The sequence below is a fragment of the Malania oleifera genome, chromosome 1, assembly GCF_029873635.1.
Source record: "Malania oleifera isolate guangnan ecotype guangnan chromosome 1, ASM2987363v1, whole genome shotgun sequence".
Lineage (NCBI taxonomy): Eukaryota > Viridiplantae > Streptophyta > Magnoliopsida > Santalales > Ximeniaceae > Malania > Malania oleifera.
This window is the reverse complement of record NC_080417.1, coordinates 112,419,101-112,446,891: the sequence shown is the minus strand read 5'-3', so window position 1 is coordinate 112,446,891 and position 27,791 is coordinate 112,419,101. Positions and strand designations below refer to the sequence as shown.

Here is a 27,791-nt window from a genome sequence, read left to right as displayed (position 1 = left end):
TAGCACTCTACCCTGTACGATAGGCCTACTCAGCAAGCCTTCCCAATCTAGCAAGCCTTTGGGCTAAATCCCGAGGATCAGAGCATTACGTATTGTTGTCCTCCTCTGCCTTCATATCACCAAACATATCCCTCGGATATGCAATTGCACAATACTATAGTTGTAGTGACCTGAAGAATAATGGTATTTAAATAATTAAGAGGGATAGGAATGGAAAAAGAACAGAAGGAGACGGTAGACTTCGTTGACGAACACTCCGCGTTCGTCGACGACATTGCACTTTGGGGGTAATAACGAAAATTTTTTCTTTGGTCCTTGTTGACGAATACAGGGGATTCATCGACGAGAGTATAGCAAGACCTCGTCGATGAGGGTGAGCTTCGTCGACAAGCAAATACTGAGAGGATGTTTGGGCGACTCTGAATTTTGTCGACGAAGGGCAGGGTTTGTCGACGAATTGTCTTTTGACCTCATCGATGAGGTGACATGGCTCATCGACGAAGACCGCAGCATAAATAATCTAAACTCGGTTTTTACGCATTATTCTCGGCGTAAATCTTTCCTCTCTCTCTCTCTCTCTCTCTCCTGAGATGGTTCTTCCTCCCTTTTTCTTCGATTTTGGTTGCATTAGTTGCCAGATCGACGATATGAGGCCACCACGACGCTCCCAGCGGAGTTCTCTTCAAGTCTGTTAGGGTGAATCATCGGTGGGTTTGAGTCGAATTTCTCCCTAGAATCAGGATAAGGTATTTTATTCAATTTTTGGTCTTCTGGCAGTTGTAGGAAATGACGTAGGCCAAGAAATATTGATATTCTGTTCTAGCAAATGTGGTTTTCAGAGTGGGGAATAGGGAGCCGTACGGGTGTAGGACCAGTATACGATAAGGGCTTTTCGACAGTTAGGTAAGGGAAACATGCTATGCTAGGAAAACCTAGTATAATTTCAGTGTGAAGTTTATGTTTTTACCAGATTATTGTTCAGAGCAGGAGTTTGTGCAATTTATTATTGTTGTTAAAATATTTTAAATTATTATGTGGCATAAGAGTATGAATATAGTATAGAAACATGTTTATATAATATTTTTAGGAATATGTTTTACAGAATATACAGACAGTGAAATGCGTTTACAGTATCTTCCAGAATACCATGATTTTATAGTTTATCTTAGAAAGATATAGTTGATGTAGTTACAGATTATTACAGAATTATGGTAAAACAATTAGTTGTATATAGAAACGTATTATATAGTATCAGACCCTGATGGATCAGACAGCAAAGTACGGTACCGTAACTACAGATATACAAATATTCAGTTTAGAGTGCAACCACTTAACTCAGATAGTAAGTGGTATGAGGTCGATCGTGCCTAGTTGTTGACATGCTCCCCATCAGATATGTGTTGAGGAGGGCCGATCTGACCGAGGAGTAGAGTGGTTTACCCTGGTCGGCCAGCCAGGATAGATCCAGCCTTCGGGCCGCACAACTCTATCATGAGGGGTTAAATCATGACATATAACCATCTAGAGAAATATTCTCAAATATTATGATATTGTCAGATTTTCTGAATTAGTAGTATTATTATGAAAAGTAATTTCATACAGTTTGACATGTTAAATTATGTAGTTAAAGGTTTTATAATATATTATGTAGTATCAGCATTTTCAGTTTTAGTTATTTGTACTACTCTTAACTCGGACTAATTTTTATAGATCTACATCTCAGTAGCCACACACTAGTGATAGCATGTTTCGTCTTACTGAGCTTTGGCTCATCTTAGTATTGAATTATTTTTCAAGTAAGCTAGTTGGACGAGCGGAGTAGGCTCGCAGATAGAGGAGTTGTTAGTTAGCCCTTTTTTAGGGTGAGTGTTTTTGGGGTACAATTTTGTTAGCCCTGGTAGTAGTAAGAGTAATTCTTAAGAGTACAGTGAAATATGTAATATTTGTGAAATATTTAGACACTCTGGCATTGTATATATATATAAGGTTGTGTTTCATGTTATTTGCTTTTCGCTGTGTAGGAAATTGTTTTAATTTAAAATAGTAGAAAATATTTTTATTCCTATAAGGAGGTCGTTACAATGTGGTATCAGAGCATTATAAATGTTATAATATATAAAAAAAACCCCCCCAGTTAAATAGCAAGTCGTTACAGTAGTACCATACTCATCTAACCTTATTTGTCTATTTATTCTCAAGTTGGCCTGCATACGGGAGGAATAATCCCATACTGACCCATATGCCCATTCATACCATTTATCATTTCAATATCCATGGATTCTTTTTAACAGTCGTAATCTCGACAAGTTTAATTTAAACAATAACAGAAATATTCTTATGTCACACATTTAAATGATAAATCATACTTTGATAACATTCATATAATCATATACCTCATATTATAATCATCTATTCAGATTTGAAACCAACATAATATCCATGCACTCATATTTCATACTTTAATCGGTTAATCTTTTAAAACAGCTGCCATAATTTATTCCTCTTACTTGTTCCCAAAGATCTGCCTATCACTTTCCTGAAAAGGTGCCTGCAACTTTGAAGAACCAAAACCCTAACTTCACTAGACCTTGCCGCGGAGAAAGACAACCGACAAGTCGCGAGGAGAAGGAGAGAAAATCGACCGGAAGCCGTGCCAGACCCGAGAGGCCCTAGAAGAGTGAGAAACACGAAGGGGTAAGGGAAACACACTGGAGGGTCAAAACCCAAGCAGAGCGAAAGAAGGGAGAGGAAGGAAATGAAATAAAAATGACTTGAAACCTATTTATAAAGATGTTGGCCCGCAAGAAACCGTCGATGGTTTTTCTGGGTTTTATGAAATCGTCAACGGTTTGGCACTTAAATTGCTCTCGGTAGTTGTAATCGTCGACTGTTTTTCTGAGACTCCCTGAAATCGTCAACGGTTTGATCCTGTGTCAAACCAATTTCCTTCTTTCCTTTTATTTTATTTATTTTCCTTAATTTTTCGGGTTTGGGTCCTCACAATTGTAGAGTCTTCTTGCCTGAGAGTTTGAAGTGAAAGATCTCGGTCAATTAAAATACTTCATTGGAATTGAGGTGTCAATATCAAAGAAAGGGATTTTTCTATCTCATAAAAAAATGTACCTTATATCCGTTGAAAGAAATTGGTATGACAACATGTAGTCCTGCCATCACCCCTATGGAAGAAAATCTAAAACTAGGTACCTATCCAAATCACGTTCATGTTAACAAGGAACATTATCAGAAACTAGTTGGAGGTTAATGTACCTTGCACATACAAGACCTGATTTAGCTTATATACTAAGTGTGGTCACTCAGTTCATGCACTCTCTAAGAGAAGAACATATGAATGTTGTCATTCGTATCTCGCGCTAATTGAAATCATCTCCATGAACGGGAATTCCGTTTAAAAAAGGGGACATCCTGAATATTGAAGGTTATATCGATGTCGTTGGGCTTGGTCAATCAAGGATAGACGATCTACATTTAGATACTTCACATTTGTAGGTGGAAATTTAGTTACTTGGCGAAGTAAGAAACAAGAGGTGGTTGCTAGATCCAGCAGTGAAGTCGAGTATAGGCAATGGCCAAGGTAGTATGCAAATTATTATAGATCAATAATCTAATGCAAGAGTTACATATTGAGCAGATAAGTCTTATGAAGCTATATTGCGATAACAAGGTAGCATGTAATATTGGCCACAACCTAATTCAATATGATCGAACTAAACATGTTGAGGTTGATAGGCACTTTATCAGAAGTAAAGCTTATTGAAGTTCCTTATGTTTGATCTCAAGACCAGCTTGCTGATGTGCTGACCAAGGCAGTGTCCAACCAAGCATTTAATAGCTATCTCGACAAGTTGGGCATGAGTGATATCTATGCACCAACTTGAGGGGGAGTGTTGACATTTTGAGTGATTAACTTCAAGCTCTTGCACCTCTGTTCTTTCTTTTGTTGTTAGTTGTACATAATATATTAGGATCTTCGTTATTATTAGTTTGTATCTAGATAGTTATTGCTTTCCTAGATTAGTCTATCATGTACCTTGTACAGTGGCTATTTATACCATTTATTATAAGAGAAGAATGTGCTTTTCAAAACTTTTTTTTGACTGAAATGAGCATGAAGACTGATTGCTAAAGTTTAAGCATTTAAAGCCTCTTTGAATTTATTGCCTAATAAGTAGAATTAGCTAGAATTTAACAACTAATGACTCTTTTCATTTCATTTAGTTTAGGAAAGCATTGGACATAAAGAAGAATGTTGCATTGTTGGCTAAAGTTGTTTGGTTGAAGAATAACTTATTAAAGCATGCTTTTGCTACATGGTTAGCTGTATTAAATAACTTGGATACCAATGATAGAACTGTGGCTTGGGATAAATGCAGTGGTGTTAAATGCATTATGTATGGTGATCCTATCGAGTATAAAAGCAACCTATTTTTTAAATGTCCTTCCATTGGACAAGTTTATCTAATATAAAATTATAAGTTTGAATTGAAGGGAGATGAAAATATTAATAGACTCACTGCTATGAGAAATCAAAGTTAGAAGTAGCAGTAGGAAAAAAAAAAAAAAAACCTATTTTTTAAATTTCCTTCCATTGGACAAGTTTATCTAATATAAAATTATAAGTTTCAATTGAAGGGAGATGAAAATATTAATAGACTCATTGCTATGAGAAATCAAAGTTAGAAGTAGTAGTAGTAAAAAAAAAAAAAAAAAAAAAAGAACTTGGGCAACAACAATATATCACTTTTGGAAAGCTAGGAATTATTTGATCTTTGAGTGAGTACCAATTTATCCAAACTTAGTTGCTAAATAGTTTGTTAATGTTATATTAGCATGTTATGGGTATAATGATTATGAGTTTTTGGCCTATGAGGGCAACTTGAGGTTTTTTTTTAAGAGTTAAGCTTCAACTATTTGTTATGATATTTTGGAATGTATTTAGCTTAAATTTATTTTTGTATGTTGTTTGTTAGTTCTTGTAGTGATTAATTCTTCATAAAAAAAACATCTCTATGAAATAAATAAACAATAAAGAATAGTTGTGACACTATTTTTCTTGTGAAAATAATTTTTTAAATAATTACAAACATGCCACCTGGTTTTCTTATTTTTCAAATTATATTTATAAAAGTTAGAAAAATATTTTCATTAATTTTCTATGTTTCTAGTTTTTATTTCACATATGGAAACATGGATTTGGATATCAAACTTGTGGATTATATATAAAGTTTATTGTAAATTTACAAAAATCCAAATTCTAATCCCAAAATCCATGATTTGGAAGATTACATTGTATAAATATTGAAAAATTGGAGACAAGTAGTAGTTGTTGTTATTATTTTATTTTTTTATGATTATTTTGAAATATGAAAATAAAAAAATACTTTATAAATTTAAATAAACTTTTATTTTCTATCTTTTAATATGAATTTTGGAATTTAAAAATAAATTCAAAATTTTATAATTATTTAAGAAATTAAAAATTAAAAAATAGAAAATGTTTTCCAAAATTATAGGAACTATTGTCTTAGGTTTGGGACACTGAAATCTAAATTTTGAATTTAAATTTATGCAAATTAAAATAAAACATAGTTAAAAATTGTATTAAATTTTTTCAAATTCATACAAATTCAAATTCAAACTAAAAAATTTATTTTTTTTAAAATACTATTTTAATATGTATTTATAGTATAAAATTTAAACTTCATATGTATTTAGAATATAAAATTCAAACTTTAAATTAAAAATTATAATTTTTTATAAAACTATACAAACTTAGGTCGAAATTCTAAAATCATCCCCCTAAGAAAATTTGAAGCAACCTCGTCAAGAACATTTTTATGATTTTATAAAAATATTTATTTTCAAGTGATAAGTGTAATTTTTATTTTAAGTGCTCTCTTCTGGTTTAAAAAAAAGAAAAAAAGGGGAAAAATGAGGGGGAAGGAGGAAAGGTTCCTGACTTCCTTCCAAGTTCGGAGCCCTAGCGTGCGATAACGCGCACCCACCCTTGCGGCCTCAGCCTCAGCCTCAGCCTCTCATTCTTCGTTCAACTTCGAGCTTGGCTTCCGTCGAAACCTTTTCTCTCGAAGGCAAACAAATCCACGGGGAAGAGGGAACTCTTGAAGGTTCTTCCTGCTTCTAGGCGCAACTGTAAGTCCTTCACTCCCTCTCTCTCCCTCTTCTCCATTCCCTTCGCTCTCGCTCCCGTCCTCTTCTACTGAGTGCCAGTTCGGCAGTTTGCCAGTGGCCGCTCTTTTTTTTTTTTTATAAATAAAATTCGGTGGATGATAATGATATATTGATATCTGTAATAACATCAATATTAATATTTTCATGGAACTTGGGCTGCTCTCTTGCTCAGTTGCTTAATTTGCTTTCATTTGTTTGTGACTTTGTGCTAAATAGATGATAAATTGGTTAGATGATATTAGTTACTCATTATTATTATAATATTAAGTTTCATTTATTTAATTGTTTGTGATTAGAGTGTACTGAATTATTGTATATTCTGTGACAGCAATGGCTTCCGACAAAGATAATAATTATGCATGAATGATGCCCATATTTAATTTTAAATTAAATTTACCTCAATATCTATATTGCCTAAATATATGTTTTCATATTAATTAATTAACATATCCTGGTCATTGTTGTATCCTCATTTTTCCAAAAGCACCATTTCATCAAGTCGGTATGGTGTCGCATCCGTGTTGTATCCTCATTTTTTTCCAAAATCACCATATTGCCATGTCGGTATCATGTTGTGTCCATGTCTCGTTTCAGTTTCGGTGCTTCCTAGGGCTGAATGCTCAATGCCATCATGATTACACATCAAGCCTTTATAGAGACTTTCTCCTAATGCTATTTATGTTAGTAAGCAATCTCAAGGAATTTAGTATCAAATCCTAATTATTGATACATAATATCAAATCCCTAAGTATTATGCCATCACATAATTGTCAAATGTTTGTGTATAAAACCCTAGATATTCATAAAGACCATAGATATTTATAATGACTCTATATTATGTTTGTAACTATGGTAGACATGAAGTTGTTGCTGAGTGTGATCCCCATCACAGAATGAGCTATGAGAGTGGGGGAAAAAAAGGAGTTCCACGAGGAGTTCTGTGAGCTATCTAGGAGGAAGCCCATCCATTGTTTTATAAATAAGTATGTGTGCAATGCGTAGACTAATGCATGGTTAGAAAGTTAAGAATTGGAGCCGAACTTCCTTTGTCTGTTTCTCTTTTCCTCCGACATTTTGTTGATGTTGTTTTTCCCCCCCTTTATTCTCCTCATTTCCTTTCTTCTTCCCTGTCCCTCTCTTCTTTTCTTCTCTTTCTATGGTTCCTTAGTAATTCTCCTAGCAAGAAACTTTTGAATTAAGGGTTGACCCTACCTTAAATTCCTTTGCATTCCCACTGATATGGAATTCTTTCCCAAGGGACTGAGCTCATTTACTAGAAGGGCTCACTGCATTTCACTCATTATGTTTGCTTCTATGTAGAGTTTGTTGAGACAGAATCCTGACAGCACAAACTTAATCTGATCCGACAGTCCATTTTGTATAGATAGGTCATATATATTTGGTATGTTGGTTGGGTTTAGACAATTTCTCTTATGCGTTTGATTGGGTGTATAACTGTATATTACGTAACGGTCGCGGCTGTTATTTAAAACCATGGAGTATATGGAGTTAGGTTTTATGCATTTGACTGATTTTGATGTTTGATTCATAGTGAAAATTTTCTAGCCCCTCACCCATCAAAATAGGCTTGCAAAGCCAAACATACAATCTTTGTGTTAGATTGACTCGAGGTTTGATCATAACTGTAAACTTTAATTCATATTAAGACCATCACGAAACTGGATGATGGCTCAGCAGTAAGGGCTTATTCTACACTGTATTTGAATAGAGTTCAAACCTCACTATTCCCTCAAATTTACCTATCAAGGAAAAAAATGGATGAGGAACGTTTAGCTTAGATAAGCCCTCTTCATATTTTTCAAGAATTCAGAAGTAAATGGCACAATTCAGGAGTTCAAAGGTTTGAGAGGCTTTAAAAGTTGCAACCCAAAAAATAATTATGTTCATAATGATCACTACTTTTCAATTGGCTTTTCTTGTTTTATTTTTTGAGGTTACTTGAGGGTTTATGTGGGTCCTCTGTTTTGAGGTAGCTATTCCTTTGAAGGCTCTTCTGTTTGTTCCTCTTCTCCACACAACCCAAAAAATGGAGAGAAGGATCAAGGGCAATGTCTTTCTTCTATTTCAGTTTGATTGAATGCCTTTCTTGATCCATATCGTTTTCTCCAGTCTCAGCTGTAGCCCATGACTGGCCAACCAGAACAGTAGCCAAAATTCTGAGGTTTCTACTCCAAAATATGTGTGGCAGGATGTGATCCTCGGATTCAGCATCGTCTTCATGCAAAAAGCATCTTTTTACCTAACCTCATCCTCCTTTTCTATTCCAAAAACAGTGTAGCAGGATGTGATCCACGAATTCAGCATCTTCTTGACAAAAAATGCATCTGTTTACCAAAATTTTCCTCCTTTCTAGTCTAAAAGCAGTGTAGTGGGATGTGATCCATGGATTCAACATCTTCTTCACACTAAAAGTACCCATTTACTAAAGTTTTCCCCCTTCTTTGTGGATTATCAATAGTAAAGATTTTCCCAAAAACTGCCTCCCAAGTCCCAAGAAAAAAATAGCTACTTTGATTGGGGCCTAGAGTTCTCTAGGTAGCCTTCTAGGCAGAGTTAGTACTATCGTAAATTTTGGTTATGCAATTTTTTGTCTGAGGAGCTGTTTGTGAGTCAGCCATTTTTGTTAAGCTTCCACCTAGATTCACTTGGATTAGTCTTGATGAATAATATTTATGTATTTCAGATTAATATTACTTATTTGAGTCCTTGAGAGCTTTTATCTTAGATTTATGATTATTTCTTGAATTCCTTCCTAAAGTCCAATATTTAGGGGGAAATTCGCTTTTATGAAGATCATTGGGTGGGGGAGATGCCTTTGCCTATTACATTCCCTATCTTTTTCAGTTATCTAATCCTTATGATACCCCTATTTATGCTTTTCTTCTTTTGCAAGGAGATGGAAATCCTTGGAATTTTCAATTTGGGAGAAATGAGAAATCTTAATAAGAGAGTTGTTGCTCGATTCTTTTTATGCTCATTTGGAGAGTGATAAAAGGGCTTGGAGCTTAGACAATTCTGGGGAAGTCTCTTGTAAATCTTTTTTCTCTTACTTGACTTGTGACTTTACAGCAAAATAAATTAGCTTTGTATCCATTGATTTGAAAAGCTAAAGCTTCGTTGAAAATAAAAGCTTTCATGTAGATTGCGATGCTTGAAAGAATCAAACACCAATGATTTGCTTTAGAAGAGAAGACCTAATAAAGTCCTGTTATTGGACATTTATGTTCTTGCTTGAGGATTGGAGTTTCTTGTGCACATTTGTTTCTTTATTGTCCATTCAATTGGCTATTTGGGGAAAAAAATATTGGGTACATTTGGTGAAAAGTGGATGTGCTCCTCCACATAGAAGTCGTTTTGTACCATTGCGTTTATAGGTTCTAGTAAAGGAAAGTATAGGAAGCTTTCATTTGGATTGCGATGCTTGAAAGAATCAACTTCAGTTATTTGCTTCAGAAGAGAAGACCTAATAAAGCCCTGTCACTGGACATTTTTGTCATTTTCTTAAGGAGTGGAGATTCTTGTGCACATTTGTTTCTTTATTGTCGATTCAGTTGGCTATTTGTAAAAAAAAATATTTGGTATATTTGGTGAAAACTGGGTGTGCCTCACCACACTAACTAGGGGTGTACACGGTTCGATTCGGTTCGGTTATTGCCAAAATCGTCAATCGAACCGAACCTCTCGGTTTTTAAAACTACAGAACCGTAACTGAACCATATACTGTCGGTTTAAAACCAAACCAAACCGTTTATTTTACGATTCGGTTCAGTTAATTCGGTTTTACCAAATTTTAAACTAACAAAATAAAAAAATAATTACATAAAGCCCCATGTCAAACCAGAGCCAACTGAGCCACGACTTTGAGTGCAAAGCCCACCACGAAAGAGATTATAGATCCAACTTCAATAAATAGGGTGAGGAAAATTTTTTCTTCCCATTTCCAACCGATGTGGGACGGCCAGAGCACCAAGATAATGTGGGCGTGACCGTGAGCAACTGGCGTGAGCGACTGGCGTGGGCGACGGGCGTGAGCGTGGGCGTTGCTGTGTGCTTGTGTGTGAGCATGGGCGTGGAGAACTGGAAATGTGGGCGTTGGCGTGGGCGTTGCTGTGTGTGTCTGTGTGAGCGTGAGCGTGGGCATTGCTGTGTGTGTCTATGTGAGCGTGAGCGTGGGTGACGGCCGTTGCTGTGTGTGACTGCGTCGGCGTAGAGATGTGGGGTGGGTGTTGGCGGCTGGCGTGGGCTGTGGGCGTGAGCGTCGTGGAGAATCGGAGATGTGGGCGTTGGCGACTGGCGTGGGCGGTGGGTGTGAGCGTCGCTGGTGTGGGTGGCGTCGCTAGTGTGGGCGTGAGCGTCGGAGGGCATGGCAGTTAGCACTCGACACTGTGCAGTGTGTAGGTTACCAGGAGATGGAGAAGATGATGCCTGCTGTGGTAGTAGCACTGTAGCAGGTTGCTATTGGTTCGGTTCCTCCCAATAGCACTCGTCCCACATGACCAAAATGGGAAGCTTTGGTTCTCATTCCTCCTTTATAAAATCCTTCCCCACTCCTTGAGAAGCAATAATTTAAATTAAAAAAATAATGTAGGTATAATATTTTTTTTTTCATGTACTTGTAATCAAATTTTTCACAGGATATAATTATTTTAAAATTATAATCGGTTTTTGGTTTTTACGGTTCGGTTTTTGAGTGAAACTGAAACCGAAACTGAAAATCTATTTTTTATATATTCAAAATCGAAACCGATTACCGAAACCAAAAAACTGAACCGAAGCTTCAAACGGTTCGGTTTCGGTCCGGTTCTCGGTTTTTCGGTAAATTTTGTACACCCCTAACACTGACAATGTCTTGTTTCGTTGTGTTTGGAGGTTTTGGTAAAGGAAATGATAGGAAAGCTTTATGGCAATGTGTTGTTATGGCTATTATTTGGTGCATTTGGTTGGAGAGGAATACGCCTATGTGTTGACACTTGTCTAAAAAAAATGTGGTAAATATCCTTTATCATCTTGCACTTTGTAGGTTCATGGAGTCGTCACTAACCTTTTTTGTCTTGGTGTGGTTAAGTTCACCTAATTACTATTCATTAGTTGATCTTTAGTTAATCCTAGGGTGTAAGGAACCAATAATCTTTAGTCTACGTTCCAGAGCTGTGTTTGAGAGTTTAGTTATACGAGGAGAAGGTACTGGCACCCGCTCCACACCCATCCTTTCGAATGGTACCATGGTAAGCTCGGGATGTCTAAACATTAATCAAGATTGGTCTTTCAATCTATGTTAAGTTAGGTTACCTTTCTTTTAAATATTGGTCCATCTCATAACCATTAGGTAACCGGTTAGAGTTGTGAGGCTTCCCTCACTTTAAGAACCACATGAAGAACAGTAACATGTACTTTGGGGATCCATCGTCAAATTCATTAATTAGTGCTTAATGTTTTCAGGTTTCCAAACATTCACACCATTCTCAAATTCAAATAAGAAATCAAACATCACTTTATAACAAGTCTCAATGCATTATAGCAAAGTGGCAACACATATAGTTAAGGGCATGTATACAATTCACATCAACAATTTCTTTAATCAAACCTCCTAAGAGTGTCATTCAATTGCATTTTGGCACAAATCTCCTAAGAGTGTCATTCAATTGCATTTTAGCTCAAATCAATCACTCTAGCATTCACAAATGGGTAATAGCACACAAAACAAGGTACTGGGTGCTAGCAAGGCTCAATTTTTTACATATTTGACCCTTATATTCAAATTAGGATGCAAACCAGTTCAAAACACTTTGAAAACCTTAAAATATAATAAAAACTCCTTTGGAAATTTTTGGTATTTTTTAGGAATTTTATGAATTTTTAACAATTTATAAAGGCTAAAAATACAAGAAAACACAAGAAGAATTAACAAAAAACATTTAAAAGAGACAAAAATTAACCTAAAAATCCCTAACTATTGGAAAAGAGTCCCAAAAAATTACCAAGCAGAAAAATCCTTGAAAATATAAAAAGAAAATATTTTTTTGAACTATAAAAGCCAAATAAAAGAAAAATAAAAAAATAAAAAAAATAAATTAATAAAATAGTTTTAAAATAAAAAAGAATTTTGTTCTAGCTGCCTCCTATTTTTCATAATTTTTTTTTGCAATTAAAAAGCATTTTTTAATGATTTTCTAAGTTTAAAAAAGATTTATTAAATTGGGAAAATGACATTGACCTCCTCAGAAGTTTGGCAAAAAGACACTAACCTCTTCTGAGGTTTCAAAAATTTTAAGAGACCTCCTTTGAGGTTTCAAGAAATCTAGGAACCAACCCCAAGGGTTGTCAAAAAGACACAAACCTTCCACTGTATTTTACAAAAGACAAGTCTTTGGAGGGGAGGTTTGTGTCTTTTTAGCAAACAAAGGAGGTTAGTGATATTTTTGAAACCTCAAAGCGGTCACTGGAGACTGTAACTCTCTTGGCGGACCGTCGCCAACAACAATGGCGATGACTGGATTCCTAAAGTCTAGGCTTTTCAAAGCCTTTCTAGCCTATTTTTTGGTTTGTTTTGGCCATAATAGAGATCTTAAGCATGCAATACACACGATTTAAATGGAAAAATGGAAAGAAAGAAAGAAAGAAAGATTAGAGAACATACCTTGTGTCTTGGTACTTTGATTCTTTAAGAAATCAGATATCTTGTGCGTTGACCTTTCGATTTCGGTAGAGCCTCCTTCTCCTTCTCTCTCTTTCTCCATCTCTCTAGCTTGGACATGTAGCTTGACCATGTGTGGAACGTGTGCTTTCTCCTCGGTCCCCCCCAAGATGAGAGCATAACTTTATTTTAATGGGAGAAAAAGGAAGCTAGCATGCTTTAACTTCAAAATTCCAAAATTGCCCTTGAGCTTTAAAGAAGCTCCCTTGAACGTCCAAAGAGGGTGTTTGTGCCTTATTTTTACCTTATTCTTGTCCAATTTTAAATTAAAACGAAGATAAGCCCCTATTCTTGATTAAATGGACCATAAAACATGAAGTTAAGGCTTTATAATACTCTGAATGCAAGATTTGTAAATTGAAATGTAGGGAGGGAGAGCTAGCTTTTAATTGAAAGTTCTTGAATTCAAATTTACCTCTTAATTGCTCTTTTAACTCCAAATTAGACAAATATTGGCTAAATTGACCCCAAACGAATGGGGTGTCAACAACTGCCCCTCTTTATATGTTTTCTACCATGAGTATTTAGGATGTTTTTCTTCTAATACTCAGGAAGTAGGAAATATATAAAGACAATGATCACTTTTTTGATTGCAAGGGCAATTTAGCTATTCATGCTAGTAAGTGTGGGGTAAACACACTTTTTTAGAAAAATCGACCGATAAGCTGCACATGATTATGGCGAGATTTATGCACTGAAAGGCTTAGCTTGGATAAGAGATGTGGTAATGTGGTGGAAAAGGATTGTTAATCAATTGATGTATGGTTGGATGACTACCAACCATCTTTGCATTTGAAAGGATGTAGTGGTTAGATGATTACTAACCTTGTCTGCAAAAGGGTATGAGACCACCTCGTAAGTACATAGTCAATTACAAAGGGGTATCACAAGTTAGAAAGCTGAAGGAGTCACCTAGTAAGAACCTCGTCAGTTACACAGAGGTCACCTACCCTTGAATAAGTACCAAGTCAATTACACAAGTGTATTCTGAATTAGAAAGTTGAAGGAGTCACCTGGTTAGAACCTAACCAGTTACAGAAGGATCATCTACGCTTGAAAAGTAAATGGGGCTGCTTGGTAAGTGCCAAGTCCATTATATAGGGGTATCTCAAGATAGAAAATTAAAGGAGCCACTCGATAAAAACCTAGCAAGTTATATAGGGATCACCTATGCTTGAAAAGATAAACTGATTGGATGACAACCAATAATCTCTATGGAAGGATAAAAAGATGCAGTGGCGGATGACTACGGACCATCTTTACCTTGAAGGGGTGTAGTAATTGGATGACGACCAATCATCTTTACGAAAGCATAAAAAGATGCAGTGGCGGATGACCTACCGATCATCTCTACCCTTGAAAAGGTGCAGTGTCTGGATGACTACCAATCATCTCTTCATAAGAGGTGAAAAGACGCAGTGACGGATGACTACTGACCATCTCTACGCTTGAAGGGATGTAGTGATTGGATGACCCCAAATCATCTTTGCAAAGGAGTGAAAAGACGTAGTGGAGGATGACTACTAATCATCTTTTCACTAGGGGTGAAAAGATGCAGTGGCGGATGATTATCGACTATCTCTACACTTGAAGGGATGTAGTGACTAGATGACTGCCAATTAGCTTTGCATAAGGGGTGAAAGACACGGCGGTGGATGACTATAGACCATCTCTATGCTTAAAGGAATCCAGTGATTGGATGACCATCAATCATCTCTACGGAAGGGTTTAAAGACGGAGTGGCAGATGACTACCGACCATCTTTACACTTGGAAGTGTGCAGTGATTGAATGACATCTAGTAATCTCTTCTCAAAGGGTGAAAGATATAGTGGCAGATGACTATCGACCATCTCTACACTGGAAGTAATGCAGTGATTGGATGACTATCAATCATTTCAGCACAAAGGGTGAAAATACGCAATGATGAATGACTACTGACCATCTCTATGCTTGAAAAAAGATGCAGTGATTGGATGACTACCAATCATCTCTATAGAAGCATATGAGAGACACCTTGTAAGAACTTAGTCAGTTACATAGGGATTACCAAAGTGAAAGGTAACCGTTGATGGGTAATGTGCTGCCACTTTGGGGTTGAATGAAAAAGGAATCATTGGCGGGGAATGAGCGACCATCCTGAGGTCGAATGAAGAGAATTACTAGTGGGGAATGCGCCACCATCCTAGAATTGGTGTAAAGGTAACCACTAGTGGGAAATGTGTTGCATTTTGAGGATGAATGAAAAAGGAACCGTTAGTGGGGAATGCAACACTAGCTCGAGGTTGAATGAAGAGCACGACCAGTGGGGAATGCGCCATCATCCTGTAGATTTAAAATTAACCATTAGTGGGTAATGGGCCACCTGCCCGAGATCGAAGAAAGGGAACCACTAGTGGGGAATGCGCCACCACCCTGGGGTTGAATTGCTTGTGGTTAAATTTTGAAAAGTCTTGATAGAAATGACTTGGCTAAAAGTGAACACCAATTGAAGACATGTTTTTTCATAGAGGAGATACACCTTGCAAATAACTTGCTATGCTAAATGCTATGGTGAATGATATGCTGATTCTAGACTTGGTAGATAGACATACTACTTGACTAGACTCCATGTCAATTGCAAATGCTATTTTTGCTCTTTGATATGAGCTTTAATTGGAATGGCATGTATGTATTGTGCTAGATGCCAAATAAAGAGCTCGATGGATTAGATGAGATGCCAAATGCAAATGATGTGCAAGTTTCTTCTAGGTTGCCTTTCAAGTGGATCACGTCTTATGCCAAGGATTTGCATTGAAATGTACAACTCAGAATTTTCAATTTTTCTAAATTCTTTAACCAAAATGCATAGTGCCTTTGATTATGCTGTGCACTTTTAAGATCTAGCTTACATTGCCCAAGTATATCAATTTGAGCTTATTCTTGCCTTGAATTGATGATTTAATCTTTCATTGCTTCAACTTCAAAATCTTCTAGACTCCCCATGCACAACATTCAATGATGACAAGCATGCTAAGGGGTGCATAGTTGGACTGCAGAGTGTTTTGCCACTTGAAATCCTTTTGAAACCTCTTGCCCTTGTATAGTACTTTGCCTATGACTAATATGGAATAAGGCGCCTTTGGGTCCTAAACTTTTGCTTTTGACCCATTTAAAATTCAAATAGCAAAGATGCAGATAGTGACAAATCCCCAATTTGGGTAAATTATTTAGAGAATTAAGAGCCAAATTGTTGTCTTCCAAGTTTCAAGTCAATTTAGTGGATGATGACTTTGCTAGTGCTTGATTTCATGCCATATCAATGTCAACTTGAACATTTAGCTTACCAAGCGATCAAGTTATACAGCTTTTGGAGTTTTTGTAACCTTTACTCCAATCAGTAGTTCCTTGCGCTTGCTTCATATTTCTTTTTTGTTTTTCTGATGCTACTTCTAACCAAAATTTAGTGCTATGCCTTTTCACGTGCATTGCATCTTCTTTGGTATCTCCTGTTTTTTTAATAGCACATCCTTTTTTTAGAGTGAGCTATGATAAGTCGTTCTCTAATCATGATCTGAGATTGATTGGGGATTAGTATTGATGTCATAACCTCAAGGTGGTCTTTATGACATTGGACGAAACATAAGCTAGGATTAGGGTCAAAAAATAAAGGGAAACTATGGCTTGAAAACCCTTCCTCAAGATGACATTTTGTTTGATTGAATTTGTTGTCTGGAACAAGTTGCCTACATAACTTTTCAGGATCAGGTCGTTACGTGGTTGAGGCTTACCATGATGCATGCAATTCATTTGAGGTGAGGAGGCATTTGCCAATTTGGTTAGGGCTTTTTTTTGGACCATAATGTAGATTGAGGATATTGGCCAAAGAACAAGTTCGTCTAACTCACCTCCTATAGCTAGGGGCAAGCATAGGTGACATGGTTGGAGGGGCAAGCATAGGTGAAATGGTTGGGTTTTTGAGCCTAGTTTCCTTTCATTTCTTTAAATTTGATCCCAAACCTACATTTTGTTCCATGTCTTAAGACCACCTTGAGGTCATGACTCCAATCTTGGTATTAGATAGCATCTGCTCATTATGAAAGCATTAAGCTGGGGCAAGTCTCTGCATTATTAGCAAGATTACCTAGTCACCAGCAATTTCAAAAGTAAAGATAAAATGGAATGTTTGCATGCATGGCGAAAATCCCTGAGAGCGGTGTGCATGTAGAAGCAACCTTTGGTGAAAACCATAAATAGCACCATAAGCGTATACGAGCCAAAGGAAAAATAGGAAAGAAAATGATTCAAAATAAAAAATTTAGTTGAAAGTCAAATCAAAGACGCTAAGGAGCATGTTGTGATCCTTGATTTACTTAAACTCTTATGCATTTTTGGGCCTTATATTCATGCTCTTATTATTTGTTTTAGCCCAAGCCACGTTTCAAGCCTTGAAAAGTCCATTCGGATGAGGCACAACAATTAGGCTAAAGAATTTATACTGAGTGCACAAAGATATTTGAGACTAGTTCTACGAGAGGAGAAGCATTGGGAAGAGAACTCCTTAACACTTCTATGGAAAGCATTATGAGGTGAGTCAGGTGACCATCCTAAATGTTAGCCAATATCTCAATTTGTTTCACTAGCCATAAGCCTTGAAGTCCTAAAATCCCAATCTTTTGCATCCTTGTTGTATATCAATATGCCGATGATTGGAAAAAGAGGTGGTGTGATCTGCCTTGATAACATGAGACTTGAACTCTTGTCTTGGTGACGTATGCATTTTTTGAAGGCTCAAGAACTAGATGGTCCATATTCTATTAAAAATAGCATTGTTGTGAAGTGCTCATTGATCATTATGAAGTTGAGAACTTTGAAAATCATCTAGGTATCCTTTTCCAAAAGTGCTTCACTTCATCAAAAAAGTTGTTGAATAGTCACCTGTTTGTTTGCATCTTGCATTTCATAAGAGCCAATTCAAGATTTTCATGTTGTATGCATATGTTTTTTAAGTCATTTTCATCAAATAAGGGAATATTTTACACATGCATCAAGTATATCATTGTAGCAAGTCAATCTAGCATCGTTGATCTTAGCCTAGGCCCTGCCAATGGTCTCTCATCCCTTAGCTTAGGGCAGTTGATGTGACCCTTGGCGGTTTCATCTTTAATTAATCCCCATGTAATTAATCAGATCTTATTAGGTGATTTTTGCTCCTCTACCTAGGTAGCTAATGCGGTCCTACCGGTGGCTCCTCCTTTTTCACTAACACCTACATGGGGGGTGGATCCTACCAAGGTTTCTTGTCATTTGCATCTTTGTTTGCACAGAGTCTTTGCTGTTCCTAGAAGAGAAAAATCTATATCAGGCATCTCATTGTAGGATTTTCATTTGCATCTAGCTTAACATCCACAATATTTTCCAAATGAAAAAGAACAAGAGCAACATTTGCATTGAACATCATGTTTAGTCAAAGAGTAGCATGTCTTTCTACCAACCTAGAATCAACATGTCATCTATTCGTAGCATTTATCATAGCAAGTCATTTCACATGGTGTCTTCTTTATGAGGAAACATGTCATTGATTGGTGTTCATTTTTAGCCAAGTCATTTCTATTAGGAGTTTTTTAAGAATTCAATCACAAGTAATTGAACTCCAAGATGGTGGTGCATTCCTCACTGATGGTTCTCTTCGTTCGACCTCGAGATGGTGGTGCATTCCCCACCTATGGTTTCTTCTCCATTCAACCCCGAAAGGCAGCAATTCCCCATTGGTGGTTACCTTTCGCCTTAGGAAACCCTTGTGTAATGTTTCCTATGTAATAGACTAAGTTCTTATCAAGTGGCTCCCATATATTTCTGTAGAGATTATTGATTGTAATGCAATTATTACACCCGTTCAAACGTAGTGATGGTCGGTTGTCATTCTTCACCGTGTTTCTATCCCTTGCAAAGATGATTGGTTTTCATCCAATCACTGTATCCCTTCAAGCATAGAGATGGTTGGTAGACATTCGCCTGCATGTTTTCACGTCTTGTGCAGAGATGATTGGTAGTCATCCAATCATTGCATTCCTTCAACCTTAGAGATGGTCAGTAGTCATCCGCCACTACATCTTTTCACCCTTTGTGTAGAGATGATTGGTAGTCATCCAATCACTGCATTCCTTAAAGCATAGAGATGGATAGTAGTCATCCGCCACTACTTCTTTTACCCCCTGTGGAGAGATGATCGGTTGTCATCCGATCACTACATACTTCCAAGCGTAGAGATGGTTAGTAGTCATTTGCTATTGCATCTTTTTATCCTTCTATAGAGATGATTGGTGGTCATCCAATCACTACACCCCTTCAAGCGTAAAGATATTTGGTAGTCATCTCCCACTGCGTCTTTTCACCCCTTGTGCAAAGAATCAGAGATGATGGGTAGTCATCCAATCACTGCATCCCTTCAAGCATAAAGATGATCGGTAGTCATTCGCCATTGCGTCTTTTCATCCTTTGTATAGAGATGACTGATAGTCATCCAATCACTGCATCCCTTCAAGCGTAGAAATGATTGGTAGTCATTTGCCACTGTGTCTTTTTACCCTTCCGTAGAAATGATTGTTGGTCATCTAATCATCGTGTCCCTTCAAGTGTAGAGATGGTCAGTAGTCATCCGACACTGTCTTTTTATCCTTTCGCATAGATGATTGGTTGTCAACCAATCGCTACATCTTTTCAAGCGTAGGTGATCCTTGTGTAACTGATTAGGTTCTTATTAGGTGACTCCTTTAGCTTAATAACTTAGGATACCCTGTGTTATTGACTTGGTACTTACTAGATGACCCCATTAACTTTTCAAGGATAGGTGATCCCTATGTAATTGGCTAGTTTCTAACTTGTGATACCCATGTGCAATTGACTTGGTACTTACCAAGTGACCCAATACTTTTTTCAAGCATAGGTGATCCTTGAGTAACTAGATAAGTTCTTATCAGGCGACTCCTTCAACTTTTCATCTTGGGATATCCATGTGTAATTGATTAGGTATTTACTAGACAACCCCACATTCTTTTTGCAAACATGGTTTGTAATCATCAAACCACTGCGTCCTTTCAAATGCAGAGATGGTCGGTAGTCATCCAATCAATACATCAATTGATTTAATAACAGTCCTTTTCCATTATACTGCCACATTCCCATTTGTTTTCTCTTCCATCCTCACCAAGCCTTTTAGTCTATGAATGTTGTCATGATCATGTGCAACTTACAAGTCGACCTTTCTCAGCATGTGTGTTCCTTGTTGCTTACTTGCAAGATTGGCCAAATTGCCCTTGTGACCAATATAGTAGTCATTGTCTTTATACGTCTTCTACTTCATTAATGTTAGGAAGTAAACATCCTAAGTACTCATGGTAGAAAACATATAAAGAGGGGAAGCCGTTGACGCCCTATTTTGTCCGGGGGCAATTTAGCCAAAATTTGGTTTAATTTTGAGTTTAATGAGCAATTAGGGGTGAGTTCAAGTTTAGAGTAATTAAGTAGAACACTACTCTCCCTCTCAGTGTGAGTAAATCGTGCGTTCAAAGTATTTTGAAGCTCCAAGTTCATGATTTGGGTTACTATTAGTTAAAACTAGGAGTTATCCCTATTTTAATTGGATTGTTAATCTAGGATAAGACATGTGTTGCCCAAACATTCATTTAGGAGAGCGTTCTTTTCAATACAAGGGGTAATTTCGGAATTTTGAAGCTCGTGGATACTAGCTTCCTTTTTCCTTATGAAAAGGAAGCTATGCTCTCATATGAAGGGGGACCAAGTGAAGAGCACATATGTTCAACACAAGGTGGAGCTACACGTCCAAGCTAGAGAGAGAGAGAGAGATAGAGGGAGACTTTGCCGAAACACAAGGTATGTTCTCTAATATCCTACATATTGTGTGCTCAAGAACTGTATTATGGCTGAAGTTGATGCTTTGATACACGTGTGAAACTGAGCTTGTTTGAAACTAGAGTTTTGGCTATATCATCATTGAAAGTTGGTCTTTTATAGCTTAAAATACTTGTTCTCTCCGTTGGGAGGTCGTGATTAGGAAGAGGGAGAGTAGTTGGGGTGATTTAGAGAGAGAAAAGCACAGAAGATACGTGGTCGGAGGTATTTGCCAGCCATAAAATGGGGGGAGAGGAGAAAGTTTAAAAAGATTGCATTTTTATGTGCATGGGGTGTCCAAAGGGTAGAGAATAGGAACAACAAGGTCCCTAGGGTCAAAAAGGACTAAAAAATAGGTCATAGCGGCTTCAAAATGCTCAGAATCCAGCCGTTGCCATTATCGCTGGTAACGACTAGCCCAAAGTAGGTCAGCTTTTTGGGATTTAGGTTGATTTTTTGGTTGGAAAAGACTCTTGGGGTCAAAAGGAGTCGAGTGGTGGTGGCAGCATTGAATTTGGATGTCAAATGAAGTGAAAACAAGGAGTTTTAGTATTAAAGTTTTGACGTCTTTGTCAGTGAGTTGTCGCAGAAGATGCCAAAATAGTGAATGTGGCATCAATCTCCACCCCCCCCCCCCACCCCCACATGTGCTGCATTGAACTAGACCCTTGGACCGGTCGATCGATCCGAACCGACTAGTTGGCTGGTTTGTCCTTTTTAAATTTTTTTATTTATCTATTTAATTTAATAAATCTGTTTTTAACTTAGAAAATCAATAAATTTTTTTTTATCATAGAAAATTATAAAAAATGGGTGAAAACTAGAAAAAAATTCTTTTTTATTTTAAAACCATTTTCTTAATTTATTTTATTTATTTGTTATTTATTTCTATTTTTATTTAATTTAGTTGTTTCTGATTAAAAAATAATATTTTCTTTAGATTTGTAGGGAGCTTTCTATTTGGTAATTTTAGAAAACCCTTTTGCAATATTTAGGGATTTTTAGGTTAATTTTTTTGTCATTTTTAAAATATTTTTATTAAGTTTTCTTGTGTTTCTTGTATTTTTTAGCCTTTATAAATTGTTAAAAGATCATAAAAATTTAGAAAATTGATGAAAAATGCCAAAAATTTCTAGAAGGGTTTTTATTCTATTGTTAAGTTTTCAAAGTGTTTGCACCCTAATTTGAGTATAAGGGTCATATAATGTAAAAAATTGAGCCTCAGCTACACCCTGTACCTTGTTTTATGTGTATTTATCTATATGTGAATGTTGGACACTTTTAGGAGATTTGTTTAGAGAAAATTCATGTTGGTTTAAATTGTATACATGCTCTCAATGATATCTGTTACCATTTTGCTATGATGCGAGAGACTTGTTGCGAATTGATGCTAAGTTCTTATCTGAATTTGATAATGGTTTGAATGTTTGGAAACTTGAAACACTAAACACTTATTAATGAATTATGAATCCATTTATGGACCCCTTGAAGAACATGTTATTGTTCGTCGTGTGGTTCTTAAGGTGAGGGAAGCCTTACAATATTGACGGGTTGCCCGATGGTTGTAAGGTGGAACAATATCTAAAGACATGGTAAATAAAGTCAAAATAACATTCCTCCTTTGGAATGAAACCATATTGCTGTGTGAGAGATATGAATGCTTTGTGTGTATATTCTGGAAGAGATGCAATTGTACTTTTAGCATACTTTTACAAAATATGTTGCATGATTTGTGTGATGGAAACATTTTGACCAAAGTCATATACCTTAATTAGTGAATCCGATGATGGATCCCTGAAATACATCTTATAGTTTGTCGTGTGGTTCTTGAGGTGAGGGAAGTCTCACAACTCTGATAGGTTACCTGATGGTTGTGTGCTGGAATATTACTTAAAGGAAAGGTAACCTAATTTAACAAACATTCAAAGACTAGTCTTGATTAATGTTTGAACATTCCGAACTTATCATGATACCATTCAAAAGGATGGGGCTGCTAGTACCTTTCCCTCACATAACTGAACTCTCAAACATGACTTTGGAACATAGACCAGATATTGTTGATTCATTGGACCCTAGGATTAGCTAGAGACCAATTAATTGATAGTAATTAGGTGAATTTAACCACACTTAAACAAAAAAGGTTAGTGGCACCTCTGTGAACCTATAAAGTGCAAGATAAATGACATTTACCATAATTTTTGGATCTCAATCTGCATGTTTGATTCCTTTATCTTGCACTATATAGGTTCATGGAGTTGCCATTATTTTTTTTTTTGGTCTAGGTGTGGTTAAGTTCACCTAAGTACTATTGATTAATTGGTCTCTAGCCAATCCTAGGGTCCAAAGAACCAATAGTCTATGGTCTACGTTTCAGAGTCGTATTCGAGAGTTCAATTATGTGAGAGGAAGGTAGTAGTACCCCCTACACGCCCATCCTTACGAATGGTACCATTGTAAGTTTGATTCGAGATGTTCAAACATTAATCAAGATTGATATTCAAATCTTTATTTAGGTTACTTTATCTTTAAGTATTGTTGCACCTCACAACCATTGGAAAACCTGTCAGAGTTATGAGGCTTCCCTCACCTCAAGAACCACATAAAGAACAATAACATGTACTTTGGGGATTTATCGTTAGATTCATTAATTAAAGTTAACGGCTTTGGCCAAAATAGTTCAATCACATGAATCATACAACATATTCTGTTAAAGCATGCTAAATGTACAATTACATTCTTTCTTAAATATACATACAATCATGTCTCATATAGAGCAATAAGGTTTCAAATATGAGGAGTGTTAAATTGACTTTATTTAACATCCCAATATTGTTCCACCTTACAACCATCCGGTAACCTGCCAGTGTTGTAAGGTTTCCCTCACCTCAAGAATCCCAAAGAACAATAACATTTACTTTGGGGATCCATCGTTGGATTCATTAATTAGCCTATGTTTTCAGCTTTTCAAACATTCAAATCACTCTTAAATGCAGATAAGAAGTAAAACATCACATCATAACAAGTCCCGATGCATTATAGCAAAATGGCAACACATATCATTGAGGTCATGTATGCAATTCAAACCAACATGAATTTTCTATACAAACCTCCTAATAGTGTCATTCAACTGCGTTTTGGCACAAATCAATCATTCTAGCATTCACAAATAGATGATAGTACATAAAACTAGGTACTGGGTGTCGTCGGAGGCTCGATTTTTTTTACATTCTTTGATCCTCATACTCAAATTAGGACGCAAATAAGTTCAAAACACTTTGAAAACCTTGAAAACAAAAAAAATTCCTCTAGATCTTTTTGGGGTATTTATTTAGGAATTTTCTGAAAATTTTATGAATTTTTAATAATTTATAAAAGTTAAAATATAAGAAAATACAAAAAATACTTAAAAAAGAAAAAAGTAAACCTAAAAATTCATAAACATTGCAAAAGATGTCCTCTAAAATTACCAAACAAAAAGTGAGATGAAAACCTAAAAGAAAACAGTTTTTGAATTAGAATCAGCCAAAGGAAAAATAAATAATAAATAAAATAAATTAAGAAAATGGTTTTAAAATAAAAATAAGAACTTTTTTCTAGCTGCCTTCTATTTTTTTTCATAATTTTCTACAATTAAAAGGCATTTTTTATTGATTTTCTAAGTTTTAAACAAATTTATTAAAATAAATAAGTAAATAGGATAGACCAGTCAGCCGGTCAGCCTAGACTGGTTGGTTGGTCTAGCAGTCTGACTCAGTGAGGCATGTGAGGGAGAAGGGCTGGTCGGAGTTCACTATTAGTTGCTGGCAAAGACAACTGAACCCTAAAACGGAAAATGCCTTTTTTGGCCTTGTTTAACGTCCAAATTTGACGCCGTCACCACCATTCGACTCCTTTCGACCCCTGGAGTCTTTTTCAACCAAAAAATCAACCTAAAACACATGAAATTTGACCTATGAATCTCTTGGCCGGTTATTGGCAGCGACAATGGCTACGATCAGATTTCGGGGTTTCTGAAGCTTCTCTAGCCTGTTTTTTGGTCCGTTTTGAACTTCTGGACCTCCCTTTGCCCTTTTTCTACCCTTTGGACCCCCATGCACGTAAAAACATGATCTTCTTAAGCTTTCTTTTCTTCCCTGTTTTTTTGGCTGGGCAAAGACCTCCAACCAACTCCCTCCTCTGCTTTTCTCTCTCTAAATCACCCCAACTACTCTCCCTCTACCTAAACACGACCTCCTAGCAGAGAGAGCAAGTATTTTAAGCTATAAAAAACCCAACTTTCAATGAAAACATGGCCGAAGCCTTGGTTTCAAACCAGCTCACCTGCATGTGTGTGTCAAAGCATCACCTGCAGCCATAACAAAGATATTAAGCGGGCAATACGCAGAATTTTGATAAAAAAACAAGATTACAGAACAGATCTTGTGTCTTGGTGCTTTGATTCTTTGAGAAATTAGATATCTTGCGTGCCAGCCTTTCGATTTCGGCGAAGTCTCCTTCTCCTTCTCTCTCTCTCTCTCTCTCTCTCCCTCTATCTCTCTCTCTCTAGCTTGGACGTGCAGCTCCACCTTGTTTTCAAAGGCGTGGCTATATCAAATAATTCCTTGGAGCAGAGTGGTTTATCTTGCGCCATTGTGGATTCTTTCACCATGTTTCTTTGGAAGACCTGCAGCGGGACTAGTTGACTCTACTGCATTGAGTTTAGTTTCTGGGTTTAGACTGTGAGTTTTGTAATTAATTTATGTTGACATAAAGGGAGGATTTTGTATTCCTGTTTTTTCCTTTCCTTTTCTTCTTGTACATTCTGCTGTTTTCTAATAAAATTTCTTTGTAGATAAAAAAAATCTGTACGAGTAGTCAAATAAATCAGCAACCATGTTGAGCTCTGAGTCTTAGGCATTTCTCATAAGGGAAATATCCCAAACTATTCCATTTTTGGAATGGCCAAGGTGCACCTCACCAGTTCATATCAGGAAATTGAGCACTAAGTGGAGTAATTCCCCATTTGGTGTTGCGATTCCCAACTCCAAATTGGATGAAAACAAATAAGTCTTTGCATCCTTTCCTGATCCATTTCCTGTTTCTACCCATGGGACTCCCATTGCAATCAAGGCCTTATTTTGATGCAATAATCTACCTTCAGAAGCACTCTCCTTCAATCGGGAATCTTTAGATCCATTTGCTGAGGTGGTTATTGTTAAGTAAAGTGAGAGGTTTAAGACCCAAACCACCTATTTGAATAGGTTTTTTTTTTTTTTTAAATAAATTAAACCCATTAAATCTAAACAGAAGTACAGTAGATGGAGGATAAAACATCCTCCACAAATCAGCTAATTATAATAATGCTGCCCTGCAATCCTCCTCCCCCCCCCCCCCCCCCCCCAAAAAAAAAAAAACCAATAGAAAAATAAAAACTGAAAATCCAAATGAATGTGATGTTGGAAAGGTATTTGGATGGATCAATTCGATCCAATTTGGAGGCCTATGTCAAAAAATAGGGTCATTGGTTTATTGGGTCCTAACCAAATGTGCTTAGTTAGGTAGTTGTTTATTCATTTGTGTTTAGTTCACTTGAATTAGGATTATGTATGTTGGGGGCTTGTTTGTAGTATTTGTGTATTCTGAGGGTATGTTCTGTAATGTAATGTAATTTTACTGGTTCATATCTAATTTCATGTGAACATACTTTCTTATAAATAGTGTATGAATAAGCAGCAATTGTTCCATTTGAATTGAAGTGGACATTAGTTTCCCCCTTGTATCTCCTCTCTTCCCCTCCCTTCCTCTCTACAATTTCTTCTAATTTTTCCCATGGCTGCAGATCCTTGATTCTGCCCCTGCATCAGAATGTGCCCAAAAAGAAGCAAGGAAGTTAACTCTATCCACAGCAGAGAAGGAGAAGTTATCGGATCTTTGAATATCCTCACGTTCCTCTAAAGCCAGAGTGTCCAAAAGATTGCATATATTGCATAAATCCACTTCCTCTTTTCGGGGCCCTTCTAGTTTTATTGAAACCCGAATATCTCACTAGTAAGAACTCTTGCCCATTTTGTGGAGTCACCCATGCCTAACAAAATTGGATAAAAGAGCATCCAAGCTGTCTCACCACCACCAATGAAGAAAAAGGTGTGCATTAGTCTCATTGAAAATTTGCGCACAATGTACATATTGCATACATCTAGGCCGAGGGCCTCATACTCAGAGGCGTTACCTGTAACAAGTCATTTGCGTTAATGCTGTTTAGAGTTTGGATCCAAATAAAAGCCCGGACCTTTAAAAGGAACCTTAGCCTTCCAAATGACGTGAAACAAAGCAAAGGCCTAGGGGTATTTGAATATGTTGCTTGACAACCCCCCATTTAACCAAATGGCATTTGAATTCCTCTCACATTTCTCCATATGAATCATTGTGAATACATCTTCGAGCTTTTTGGCCATTGAGTATGGTGTAGTGATTAATATGAGAGAGTACATGAATGACACTGGAAAATAAATGTTATTTGTAACATTTTGGCCATTGAGTATAGATGTTATTTGTAACAATAAATATTACATAAATAATATTTACAGCATTACATTTATATATATTATAAAGATGTGGAAGTTCATTTTTTTTAAAAACTATTTGATCGAATAATTTGGTAAGCGCCACATCATGCTCTACTCCTGTCATCTCCTGTCTCCTAGACTGAAAGCATGGTGATTTCTCTTCTCCCTTCCTTCAAGATCCCTATCCCCCAAGTCTCTTTCCGTTACATTGCTGCACCCCCTTACCTCCATCACGGTCATTTTTGACCTGGATTGCTTACTCATGACTAAGTGTCATTGAATCTGTCAGAACAAGCAGTACTTTTCATTCTCTTTCAAAATCATTCTCCAACCAGCAGAATATCAGCACTAATACCAGAAGCAGGTTCTCAATCTCCTAAATCAGTCGGTCTTTCATCTAAAAATCTCCTCTAATCTGCAGAATTCAGTTGGACC

The 27,791-nt window shown here is 36.6% G+C and overlaps 1 protein-coding gene across 3 annotated transcripts in view; it reads left to right on the top strand.

Annotated features, from left to right (window-relative positions):
• The first annotated feature begins 5,906 nt into the window (after positions 1–5,906).
• Positions 5,907–27,791, top strand: part of LOC131161573 (uncharacterized) — a 40,840-nt gene continuing 18,955 nt past the window's right edge. Inside the window, exons 1-2 of one of the 3 annotated variants that reach the window (XM_058117426.1) lie at positions 5,935–6,168; positions 26,630–26,934. The gene's annotated coding sequence lies outside the window, so the exon portion shown is untranslated. Of the gene's footprint in view, positions 6,169–26,629; positions 26,935–27,791 lie in introns of all 3 variants that reach the window. The other 2 variants (XM_058117418.1, XM_058117435.1) reach the window with 2 other exon arrangements.